The sequence below is a fragment of the Phalacrocorax aristotelis genome, chromosome W (genome assembly GCF_949628215.1).
Source record: "Phalacrocorax aristotelis chromosome W, bGulAri2.1, whole genome shotgun sequence".
NCBI lineage: Eukaryota > Metazoa > Chordata > Aves > Suliformes > Phalacrocoracidae > Phalacrocorax > Phalacrocorax aristotelis.
The window spans coordinates 5,627,165-5,639,934 of record NC_134310.1 but is presented as its reverse complement, the minus strand read 5'-3'; positions in this window follow the sequence as shown (position 1 = coordinate 5,639,934).

Sequence of the window (12,770 nt, the reverse complement as noted above, 5' to 3'; positions counted from 1 at the left end):
TGAGCTGTTTGTTCTTTGGCACACTTGAGGGAGTCACGGTCTGATCTCCTTGCACTGGGAACGCAAGAGAACCAAATGGATCTGACTCTGCAGTTCAGCTCGGTATCTCCCGGAAGAAATGGAGGGCTGGGTTTTTGTGCAAGCTCCAAAACCGGGATGATAAAGGCTGAGAAGTTGGGGTGAAACTTGGCTCGTCCATGGGGCTGGGAAATCAGAGGGTTACGAGCAACAAAGGCCGAGGGACACTATGGTAGGATGGAAAGAACAGGCTGGTTAGGGTTTGGTCCTGGGAGATATTGAGCAACTTACATCCGCAAAGCAAAGCGCGCAGGTCTTTGCTCAGGCTGAAGCACAGGCAGAATGTCGCTGCCTCTCCCGGCAGGCTGTCCCACCTGCGCGAAGCGTGTCCCCCTCGTGGGGGCAGCTCCTTCACCCGCTCCTCGCCGCTGCCCCCACGGACAGACCTGTTGCTGCCTGCCGTCTCTCCTCCGACCCGCCTTTACGCGAGGAGGAGACTTTTACGCTGAAGCGCAGGCAGCTCTCCATGATGTAATCTGTGCGATCTGTGCATTTGCAAGGAAAAGCAGCCTCCCGTTGGCCAAAGCGGAGAGTCCCCGCCTGGGCGCTCCTCCCGCCGCCCCCCCGGTGGCTCATAAAAGCCCCGAGGCAGAGGCAGGGCAGCTTTCCCAGCCCCTCTGCTTGCAAAGGTGACCCGGGGACAGGTGAGCTCCGGCGAGGGTGCGGAGGCAGGCTGGGCCGAGGGCGGGGAGGGCCGGGCTGAGCCGGGCGTGCTGCGGGTGCCCGGGGGGAGCCGAGGGGCGCCCCGGCCACCTGTGGAGCCGGTCCCGCCTCTGCCAGGGAGCCGGGGAGCTCCTCCGGCGGCCGGGCGGGGGGACCCCGGCCGGGGTCCGGGGGGCCACAGTGCCCGGGGGTGGCCCTTGCTCTGGGGGGAGCCGGGGCAGAGGGGAGGGGAGCCGGGGGCAGGGCCGGGCTGCCGCAGCCGCCGATCAGCACCACGGACAGGGCCCGGGCGGCGCGGCCCGGCACCGACATTGAGCACCGGGCACCGAGTACCGGGCACTGAGCACCGGGCACTGAGTACAGGCACCGAGTACCGGCACTGAGCACCGGGCACCAGCACTGCGCAACGTGCACTGAATACCAGGCACTGAGCACTGGCACCGAGTACCGGGCACCGGCACTGCGCACCAGGTACCAGGCACCGGTACTGAGCACCAGGCACTAAGCACCCAGCACCAGGCACCGAGTACTGGGCACTGACCATCGGGCATCGGGCACTGGGTATGAGGCACTTACCACTGGGCACCGGGCACTGGCACTGGGCACTGGGCACCAGTACCGAGCACCGGGCACAGAGCCCCGAGCATCGGCCCCGGGTACCGGCCCGGCAGGTCGGGGCAGGGCCGTCCGGCCCCCCTCGCAGAGCCTGCAGAGCGACGCTCACCGGGGACGGCGGGGCCTGGGTGAGTCCGGTACCGGAGGGGACAATAGCGGGTGGTCGGAGGGGGGGAGTAGGGCAGCGAGCGGGAACCGAGAGCGGGCCCAGCCCCGGTCGGTCAGTCCGCACAGTGCCCGGTGCCAGGGCAGAAATGCCCGAGCCATCCCACAGTCCGGCCGCTGCCCGGGCAGGTAGGCAGAAACGCAAAGGAAATGAGTGCACCGCACCGAGAAGGAGAAGGGAGGCTGGCTGCAGGCTGGAAAGTTGGGATCTGGCCGAGAGCCAAGGGCTGAATGTGGTGGAAAGGGAGATTGGAAAAGGTGTGGCTGCGTTTTGCTGAATAACCCCGACAGCCCCAGGTGAGGAACATTCACCGCTTCGGGTCTGGGGTAGGACAGGGGCTAAAACAATTCAGGAAGCCAAGAATGACTATGTGAATCTGAATGTAATCTACCCTGTCCCCCTGCTCCAACATCAAGGCTTTATGCTGAAAAACTCAACATTATTGCTTTGAAAATGTGGCTGACAGGTGTATGAAGTTGCTCTTAAAATTCCCTAGTTCATAGGAGAAATAGGATCATTCACTAAGATGCTATTGCGAGTTCATTCTGTCTGAGCACTCCAAATTTGTCTTGCTTTAGTGGTACATTTAGGGTACATTGACAGATTGTGTTACATTTAAGTGCTCAATGCCTATATCATAGTGGGTTGTTTTTTGTTTTTTGTTTTTTTTCCCCCACAAAATGCTTCTGTCCCCCTCAAAAAAAAAAAATTGACTGGGAACAAATTAAAGTTTTTCTTTTTTAATTTTGACAAAATTAAAACCACAAAGTATTTAACTCTAGGTCAACTCAGAAATTTGAAGAAAGCTGAAATAAAACATTTTAATCCTGTTTAGGTTATTAAACTACAGAAATAATTTAGAAAATAAAAATATAAAATGTTGGAAGTCAAGTGTGTGAGCACTTTGGAAGTAAAGCCTTTCATATCGCTGTTGTCAGGTGAAGTGATTTGCTGCATTTGTTTCATCTCCATTTTTGGAAGCTGAGACTATTCACTAGATGAATCCCTATTCCCTGAAAATTGTCACCCAGCTCCATTAAACATACGTTTAAATACTTTGCTAAACAGAGCCTCAGCGAGGCAATATAATCCAAGGCTCAGACTGTCCCTGTCTCCGGCCTTTACACCTGTATTTTTCTTAAGTAATGTTGGTCTCCGAGGGGGAAAGGAAACAAGCTGTTCTCCATTTTAAGGAAATTCCTATTTGCTGTTTCAGAATTAAATATTTGGGAAAAAAAAACCACTTGAAAAGGAAGTTGGCATTTCCTTTAAGGCCTTGAGTATTCACACAGCCTTCAGAGATGTACATTGTATACACTGACAAACTAATGGTGGAAATGCTTGCCTATGGAATCTGAATGGAGAGGTGTCTTTCTCTTACCGATCTGTAAATCTTTTAACACCTTCCATCAGTTCCGTGTCCGCACAGTGACTCAGTTTGTGATCTTTCTTCAATGCAACATAACGTTTTTGTAATGCCTTGTCTCTTACGTCATCAATAGAGGGTCTTTTCCCTTTGAAGTTCACCTGTAAAATAAGGGCAAGAAATGATGTTGTTTGTCTCCTGCCCCAACACACGCATGCAAAAGAACTTGAGGAGAAGCCAGAAAATTATATTGCACCAAATACCTGCTTTAAGAGGTTTGTCTCCGCATTCTGGGAAATTGCCTAATCCGATTTCATGTTTAATATAAAAAACATTAGGACAGATGATACCATATCCCCAAAGCTAACTAAATTTTGTATTGTGCAGAATGTATTGCTTAATCCAAGACACATTTCAATTTGTTTAGGGCATATTTTGTCACCTTTTTTTTACTAGCAATTTTCTGTAGATCTCAAAACAAACGCATCTCGCAGAAGGATACAATCCTGTCTCTTTTCTGAGAAATCCTAACACAGAGGTCTCTGAAGAACAGGGGATTCAGGGTAAGATCTGAACTTAATTCAATTTAATTCCCGACCCTTAAAGTATTTAGCAAAACGCGTAAAGTGGGAATCAGTCTGGCAGGAGGTTACCACATTGCCTGCTAGAAGGAAACGTTCTAAGTTTTGCTAGAAATAAGCACTGTATAGATTTTTGTTATTTAATTTTGCTAAAGGCAAGGTCCTCCTTCCCCTTTCCTCCTCCCATCAGAGAGACAATGTGTTCCAGTCTCTGGGCTCTGTATGCCTTGCACAAATATTTGTCTGTGCATCGCCTGCCACTCCAGTAATGAGCTGCTTTTCCACTGCAATCATGGCATCTGGTAGGGTTTCAGGCTGTGAGTAGCTGGGAGACTGGGAGGTGCTTGGGAATCTCAGCAGGAAAAAGAGAGTGGATTTCAGACACAAGATCTGCGACAGCTTTTGAGCTTGGATAAACATGTCAAGGTTCTTCTCTCTTTGGCAGAGATTTGTTCCACCCCAGACACCTGAACTTGGTATGCAGACCTAGGCGCTACGCCTGCTCCAGACACCTGCCTTTGCATGCAATTTTACATTTAGTCTCTTTCAAACACCTGCATTCATGCGCATTAAATGCCTGTGTGTCTGTGTGCGCCATGGTCCGCTACTGCACTGCGACACAAGCATGGCCCTACCTCTCTGCTGGGCAACAGGAGACAAGGGGTCTGCCTCAAGCAGCCGTTTAAACACACACTCCAATTGAAGCGCCTGCATCCGCTCCCAGTTCATCAAACACTTCAGCAGGATTTAGGTGTGCCTAATCAGGGCCAGAATGAGATCTTAAGGAACAACCCTTAGCAAAGAATATGGCTTTTCTGCTCGCTGAAATCAATGGGAGTTGTCTCCGTTAAGATACTAAATTCAGACCCCTCCAGAGTAATCCATTACTAGGAAAGCAAAAGAAATAAACCCTCCCATGGAACTACCCTAAGGCCCTGATAGGGACCCAAAGCACAGAAGAGATGAAAAGCAGGTGATAAAATTGATGTAGGCATTCTGTAGAGGCAGGCCTTCCCTCAAAGGCTGTTCTGATCATTGCGTGGCCTCAAAGTGCGTCATTGTTTAACACCTCTTTAAAACTGAATGAGTTTAGAACAAACATTAGCGTCCTGGTGGGATTTGTAGAACAAGTCAGCATCCACCTCACCTGAAAATAAATAGGAGTGGGCTTCCAAATTCGCTGGTAAATTCTATTACAGTGATCTGTCTTTAGATGCTGAAATATCTTTGTGTCCTCAATAAAATAGGTGCTGGGATATTAATTTAATAAAATTTCCTAAATTTAAGCCTAGAGACAAAATAGGAAAAGAAAAAAATAGCTAAGGAGCAGTTAATACAATATGCAATATTGATACTTGTGTTTGAGTATCCTAAGGCTGCCCAGGATATCTGAAGTCTTCAGCATTCAGTGAGATTAAAAGGAATTACCCTCCAAGCAGCTTTGAAAACCCCAGCCATAGTTCACTGCTGACGAATCGGGACTGAGCATGCCTTAGCCTGACTCCTGTACGCACAGAAAGCATCCAAAAGGAGCTCAGTCCCCTAGTTATAAGTTTGACCCTGCAAAAGGAAAAAAACCCCTTACTGCCACATTTTCTTTGATGCAGCAGAGCCGTAAGCGTGCTACTGGCTTAGTACTTGTTATACTACTTGCATGAATAGGGCTATTCACATTCTACAATCACTACACGCTCACACCCTGACTCCAGTAGCCCTTATTTACAGAGACCAGATGGCTCCTGCGAGTTTTGATTGTGAGATACAGTCCCTTTCCTGGTGTATAATGAGTATGGAGTTTTTAGATTTACCTTGTTTATAAACAGACCGCACAGTTGTGTGTGTAGTAGTGCAGCTAAGCGCCAATACCAAGATTTTGCCTTCAGCAGTCTCTGAGCTATAAGTGGAGGCTCTAACAAGTGTTGCCAAGCAAGGATTTTTCAGATGGGTTGCTGACTGGCGAGGGGAGGAGCTGGGTGGGTTTTGTTTGCATGATTACTTGTTTGCTTTTCAAGTGCATGTAGGCAGCCATGCAGAATCTTGCATTAATTCGAGCCTTACAGCTACAACACCACGGCGAGAGCACCCTGAGCAGCCCGGCTGCATGAGACTGTAATCTCTTTGGGGCATGGCCATTTTGTTCTGTGTTTGTTCAGCACTTAACACAGTCTGTGACTCAGGCTTTGGGGTTTTATGAAGTGCAAAGGACAGACATTTCATGGTACAGTCTGTGGTTCTGCGTGTGAATGCATGGACATGCAGAAGGTCAGCAAAGCCTTATCCGTCCTACTCAGCATCACACTTCAGGATAGAGGGGAGAATTTTGCCTTTTATTTTATTTTCATTTGGAGATTGACTTAGGAATTTTCATAAAGCAAACCTTCAGAAACTTACACGGTATCAGGCCCCACTTCAGGAAAATATAAATGCACTTGCAGAAACTTCAGCACTTAAACCCCACAGGTATCAAAAACATGCCTGAAGTTAAGCACTTGGCTGAACTGAGGATTAAAGGATGTTTCCACAACGTTATGCAAAGATCTTCTTTTTATCCTGTGTTTCTTAAGGCTGTACAGCCTTCCCAAGTCATGCTCAGAAACAGGACACCCCCTATGATTTTCCAAAGCATTTAGTGTTTTCAGGTGCCCAGCGTGACAGATTTCAATTAGTCATTATTTTCAGGGACCACTAAGCACCTGCCTCTCTTGTAATTGGCCCCCTTTCAAAGTGTCTCAAACACAAAGATAAGGTGTCCAAAATTGATAACTTCTTTTGAAAATCTGGAGCCGTGATGAACAGTCCACCTACAAGATTCCAGCCCAGATGAAAACTGCATGGACTCAAGCCCCCCAAATCAGAAGCAATAGTCAGTACCTGCTACCGTAAGGTGACAATACACCCTGCCATTAAAGTAAAAAGGAGAGTTTCTCTTAAGAAGAAGAAGGAGAAAATTGCACAGTTCCCAGGGTGAACAATTGCAAATCTTTTCAGTTAAACTCACAAAATTATTAATGTTGTGGTCTGTAATTCTGTCTAATCAGATATTCTGTTGCTCTGTGTTGCCAGTTGAACGTACATGGAGAAATCAATGACACAAAGCAATAGAAAACTTTCCTTAGGACCTCCCACTCGGTTAAGATGTCACCACCTGGAAGGCAAAGGCTCCAGAAAAGGGCCCAATGCTTTGCAGGCTGCAGACTTAGACCTTGCACTGAATCTAGCAGAAGCAATGGAAATTTGTCCTGAGCAAGGAGAGCAAAGGACAGTTCAGACAAGCCTTCTCTGAATTCAGAAAGTACCATCATAGTCCAGAACATTTAATGAGCTTACCGGTTGCTCATATAGGTTGTTTAGATTTGCTCAGAAACAATCTATATTCTGAAAGCACAGGGGATGGAAGGAAAGTTGACCTGATCCCATCGCTGGGTGCAACCTCTGCTCTCCAGATCACAGCATGATAAGGGAGCAGGAGAGCTGCGCCGTCACAGCGGCCGCACGTAGCTCTGAACGCTGCGTGGCTCTGGCGACGGCCACTCTCCCCAGCTGGGGACGGCAACGGGGACACACTCTGAACGAGAGGACAAGACTTGCTCCCGCTCGGCTGTGCCAGCAGCATGGCAGCGGTGAGTTGCGAAAACATGGCTGTAGCGCTCTGATTTTACCAGCTTGCCTTCAGTGTACTGTACTGCCCGAGGCAGAGTGATAGCTAAGAAGCAAACCAACAAAAGAGAACAGTTTGATTGATTTTTACAACCCTAATCTTAAGTTCAAACCTATTCCTAAGTAATGCACCTAAAATCCCTTTTCTGTAAAAATGGACGTTGTGATACCCATTTCACAGGGGTACCAGAAGACCAAATTAAGTGATATTCGTAAAGCTCTGGAGATCCAGGAGCAAATGGAACTAGAGAAAAGAAAAAGGTTATTGTCTTGCCATGTTTGGCCTGGGAGGAAGATTATCCATCTATCTTGCCAGATCTATTTATTGTCTTATTTTCTCCTAGCTTATCTTTTATCATCTTTCTAATCCACTCCATCTAATTCAGCCAGCATTTTACTTTAGCACAGTTCTCGCTACATGCTGATGAAGGTGTGTTTGGTGACAGAGGTATGTCCAAATTTTACATAACCTGACAAGGTGCAACACAGGCAGGCAGAACAATAGATACCAACTAATGATTTCACAACTTTTAAAAATTAGCTGATTTTTTTTTCTAGAAGACAGGCATTATATTTTTCTGCTGGCCTTTCATTGAGGGAACGGGTTTGAAAGAACTCCTTTTCCCAAATTTTGAGAGACTGGACTCCATTCTGCGTAACGTACACTGATCTAAATAACGCGTGCATGTTCTGCTCCCTATGACGTGCGTGTTTGATACACACACAAGAAAAATATGTATTTAAGTGGATGTAATGTATGAAATAGGTTTCTGTGATGGGAAGTACTCGATGCATCATTTTAATCATGCAGGATTCTAAGACAAATTCGAGAAGGACTATGTTTTTCGAGTATTGTTTATGATTTGGCTGAACTAACTCAGAGAAAACAGTGAAGTTCAAGGGCTTCCAGTCCCTTACAGGGTTCAATAACCAAATCACAGCACGCTGGAGATTTTTCTGAATACCAAAGGCCCTTGCATTTTTCCTTTTCATCTATAATCAAATGGCACTTTCCCCCCCTTGTTGCTAGTGAATGCATTAGGGTCTAAACTTTATAATCTCCAGAGCTGTTTCCTGGAATAGATGCAAGCTGAGCACTTGGTTAGGGACAGCCAGGAGGCTGGGAGAGATGATTACCTTCAGGCAGTCTCAGCGGAACGTCCCAGGGTTCCTACAGGCACAGCCTAATGTGGGACTTACAATGCTGAACAGACTTCCATTATAGGGGCTGGCTATGTTGATGCACATCCACACATAGAGAGCTCCTTGTTAAAATGCACACCAGTGGCTCCAAAATACAGCAGCTCAGTCAGGGTTCATTAACAGCAAAATCATTCCAAGGGACATTGTTTCAGAGAGGAAAGAATTTCATTTCTGTCAGGATTGGGTTTTAGTTGCCAATAGGCTGGAGATTTTGCTAAGGATGGTGTTGGAAGTCTACTTAGACGGAGAGTGGAGCTCGGTTGTGCAGCCATGCTGGAGGCTTTAGCAGGGTTAACTTGAGATGTACATGCAGCATGTACCACAGTGGGACCCCAGCTTGCATGGGGGGCATGTTAAAATAAATTTGTATTAAAGAGGTGGCTTTAAAGCGTGTGTGGACTACAGGAATCGGTAGCTGACATGAGAATTGCTCGGCTATGTGTCATAGACTCCGCACTGCTCATGGAGGATCTCTGCCCATGACAGTAATGGGAGAGCAAGTGTGCTTTGTTCTGCTCTCAATATTCCCTTTCAGCAGAAACACCAACAATTGCCCCAGACCTGTACAGCTTTTGACATGGTGAAGGGCTGCTGTGACGAGGAAATCTTAGTCCATTTTCATCAGCAGGCATTAGGTAAACAAAAGAATTATTACTAATATATACAAATGGGTTGCCTCACAGCTTGAGTGTCAACTTTCTCTTACTTGTTTACTAGGGACCGTGCACTGGAACATGCAAGACATCTAATGGTTTAGTAATATACTGCAAGTAAACATCTAATTACCAGGTCTAAGAGGGGAGGAATAAAAAGCAACTAGGATGAAGCGATCAGTCATCATAGCTTTGATTTCTTGTATGGAGTCTTGCATGAAACATGCTGGTAGCTCTCATCTCACATGTATGCCACTGCTGCTCAGGAATAAGTCTGGTGCCTGTTCATTCAAAGCTCAGCTCTATTTTTAAAATCTACTCTCTCTGAAAGGGCTGTCTTTAAAAAAAACCAAAAAATTGTACAGCAAAAGGGACAAAATTGCTCCTCAACAAAGGGGCCTATCAACAGCCTGTCAATAATGTGTCAAAGGCCAGAACCTGCCTTTCAAAGAGGCTCTGCAGCCTCAATGTGTACTTTGAGAGCAATTAAGGGACGTGAGCAACATGATGATTATCTCATGGGTGACATTTTCATTGGCTCTTTGGGAAAAAGAGAGAGATGGGTTTGAGATGGCTGTGATCAATGTTCATCCTAGTCCCACATAAATGGGAGGAGAACATGTGGTAGATGGGCCTGGAAAGCAAAATGCACAAGAAAAGGAAGGGGGGGAGGAAGAGATGATGAGGACAGGAGGATTTTAAAATCCTAGAAGGTGAAAGAAAGAGCTACAGTGGGAAGGACACAACCTCAGAAATGAGAGTGGGAATGTCAGGAGGGCTGGCAGATCTCCAGAGGCTGGGGAGGGCAGGAATGGTAGAGGAAGGGACTGCAGGATTCCTGGTGGAGAAGTCCAGGAAGAAGAGGGGAATGAATTCCCCTAGGAGGAGAAAGTCCAGAGAAAGCGGCGTAGAGATGGATAAGGCTCTTGTAGGCACATCGTCCTGCCTCTTCCTTTTCCCATCACGGATCCTGTACCAGCGGGCAGCATTGTCCCGGACCAAGCCCGTGGCGTCATGCACCTCGTTACTTTATCAGGTCCCAGTTGCACTCCGAGCCTAAGGAAGGAGGATCAGAACATTCCCAGACAGAGACTAAAGTGATGTCTTAGGACAGAAGTGCAATTATTATTACTCTGCTCTTTTACCAGCATATTCCCCTCAGTGTTGTCCATCTATCCTTCCTTCACCTCTTCTGTCTTTGCGCTGCAGATACCAACAAAGGCCCAGAGCTGCGAGCAGACAGGAGTGCACGGAGGCAGGCTGTGTTGGATGGGAAATGAATGCCGTTCGGGTGCAGAGACACGACCACACGTAAGAACCTCAGCCCAGCATCTGTGTCTCATTGCGTGGTTACTAATGCCCAAGGGATAAGAGGAGCCTGGAAACTAACCCTGAGACACAAGCTGGCTCGGTAGCATGAATGCAGAAGAGCTCAGCGCAGACTATATCCCGCACGGACAGTGAAGGCAGAGCACGGCCCCGTATTGCCCTCTGGCATGGACACTGCCATGCAAGGGGACCAGTACAGACGCGAGTGCCAAACAGATGCCCAGATGTTGCACATGCCCAGTTCTTTTGGAGCTAGGCAAAATGTTCCATGGAAAACACGTGTGCAAAAATGCAGATTTGGTTACGCTAGTTCCCCAATTTGCTGATTTGCTTGTTTAAGAAAAAAAGCTTAATTTTGGCAGAAGAAAATGTTGCTTAGTTTGCTATAAAACAATCTCCTGCCTGCTTTTCATTTAAAAAAAAAAGTTAAAATGTTGATGTTGAGCAAAAGCAAAATTATTTATTAAATATTTGGAAATCTTCCCTGTCCCAAAAGATACCATTGTATTTCCAGCTCCTGCCTTTTCCAGTGGTGCATGTATCGGCACATATAAGCATGTATATACATTTGTGTGCGCTTCCATTTATACACAAGTGCATGCTCACGTGCTGTGCAAACAATTTCAAGCAGATCTGACAGACATAAGCTTCTGCTCTGCATTCTCCAGCATTGTCTTTTGAAGAGGATCTTAATAATAAAAATAATGTTATGTTACTAGTTAAACATTGGGAATAACACTCCATCATAGGCAAACTGTGCTGAAGACAGAAATCAACTGACACGCTCACTCTGGAGGAATCCCCCAGGGTACTGGCAGAATGCATTAACAGTGCATTTCTCCAGTGAGCTGTGATGGGAAGAGCACGGAGCGAAAAAGAAGGTAAAGTGGTTAAAAACAACTTGTATTTTTAGACCCCAGTCTCCTACAGAAATCTTTGGAGATGCTGAGCTCTCCACTTCTGAAAATCGGGCCTCTTATTTGCAAACAGAAATAATGTTTTAGAAGGCCAGCTGAGAGTCCTGTTTTTTTTAAAACTGTCCATAATATTTTTCTATAGACCAATTTGCTCTCCCGATAATTAATCTAGGTAATGGCTGGGTTTTATTTCTTCATCAGCAGTTTTGCTTTTCGTTAACACAAGCAGAGAGAACACGAAGAAACAACCTCTCGAAGGATACAGACTGACAACAATATTGCCATCTGACTAAAAAGAACCCAGACATATGCATAATCCTCAGGAAAATTCATCTCCACCCTCCCAACAGACCCTGGTGAGAGCCCTTGAAGTGGTAATTAAAGTCTATTGAGTGGCAACTGCACCTGTTTAGAGAGGAGAGTGCGGGTAAGAGGTGCACAAAGGGAGATGAGCGGCATGGAGAGGGAGCGCGTGAGAGGAGCTGCTGGAGGTGGGGAAGAAGGGAAGTGGAAAGAAGAAAAAAAAGTGTTTGTTGGAGAAGTCAATCCAATAAGACGTACATTTCCCATTCTTCCCTTTATTTGCTTTCTGCACCCCTTCATGCATGCAGCCAGCTTCTACCCCGCTCTCACACCCACTGATGGAAACTCCAGGGGGTTTTCCCCTGCCAGCCTGAGCCCTGGACCAGCCGCTCTTCTGGTGTAAATCAACATAGTTTCACTGAAGTCCTTGCGGACTTGCAATCAGCTAGTGCTTATTTACGCCAGCTGAAGATCTGTCCCAGTGACACTCATTAACAGTCACTGGGCTCCTCAGACTGGCAGCCGGGACATGCCGGTTCTTGTCTTTTTTCCCCTAGAAAAGAGCACATCCCTTTGTGTTCGGCTTTGTCACTCCGGTGCAAATCCTACAGCATCTGGGAGGAGTAGATCAGAGATGTTTCTAGATTTCGGCAGATGTGTCAGAGCAGACTCTAGGCAGAAACTGAGGGAAATGGAAGAAACTAGAGAGGTGCAATGCCGTGTTACCAGTAAGGCTGCTGTTTTTGCATACATGCATGGCTCCCAAACGTTCTGACCCAGTGTCACCTCAAATGGCCCCAAGACCTGTAGGTGAAGCCACGCAAAATGCACTTATTCATAAATACTACTGGTAGCTGAGGATCTTTCCGTGCCCTTGCAGACCACCACTGACCCAAGGACCACAGCTGGGGAACCACCCGTGCGTCTGGTGAATTGACACTTCATAGACAGGCTTGAGGGACAAATTCTGTGGTACCACAGGAACGGGGCACTTCTGCTCGCTTCAATAGACCAGCGCTGACTTGTGCCACTAGATAAATGCACATTGGTCTGCTAATGGCACAAAACAGCAGATCAAATGCTAATAAAATGTGGAAAGGAGGCACAAGCTGGTAGAGGGAAATCCTCCAGTGTTTGAGGAGGGGAGTAAGAAAGAAAGGACATTCTTTGGATAGAAATCTGGACTGCCCTAGCAACCAGGGCGCCAGATCCTGGCGCTGCACAGCGACCTAGGTGCAT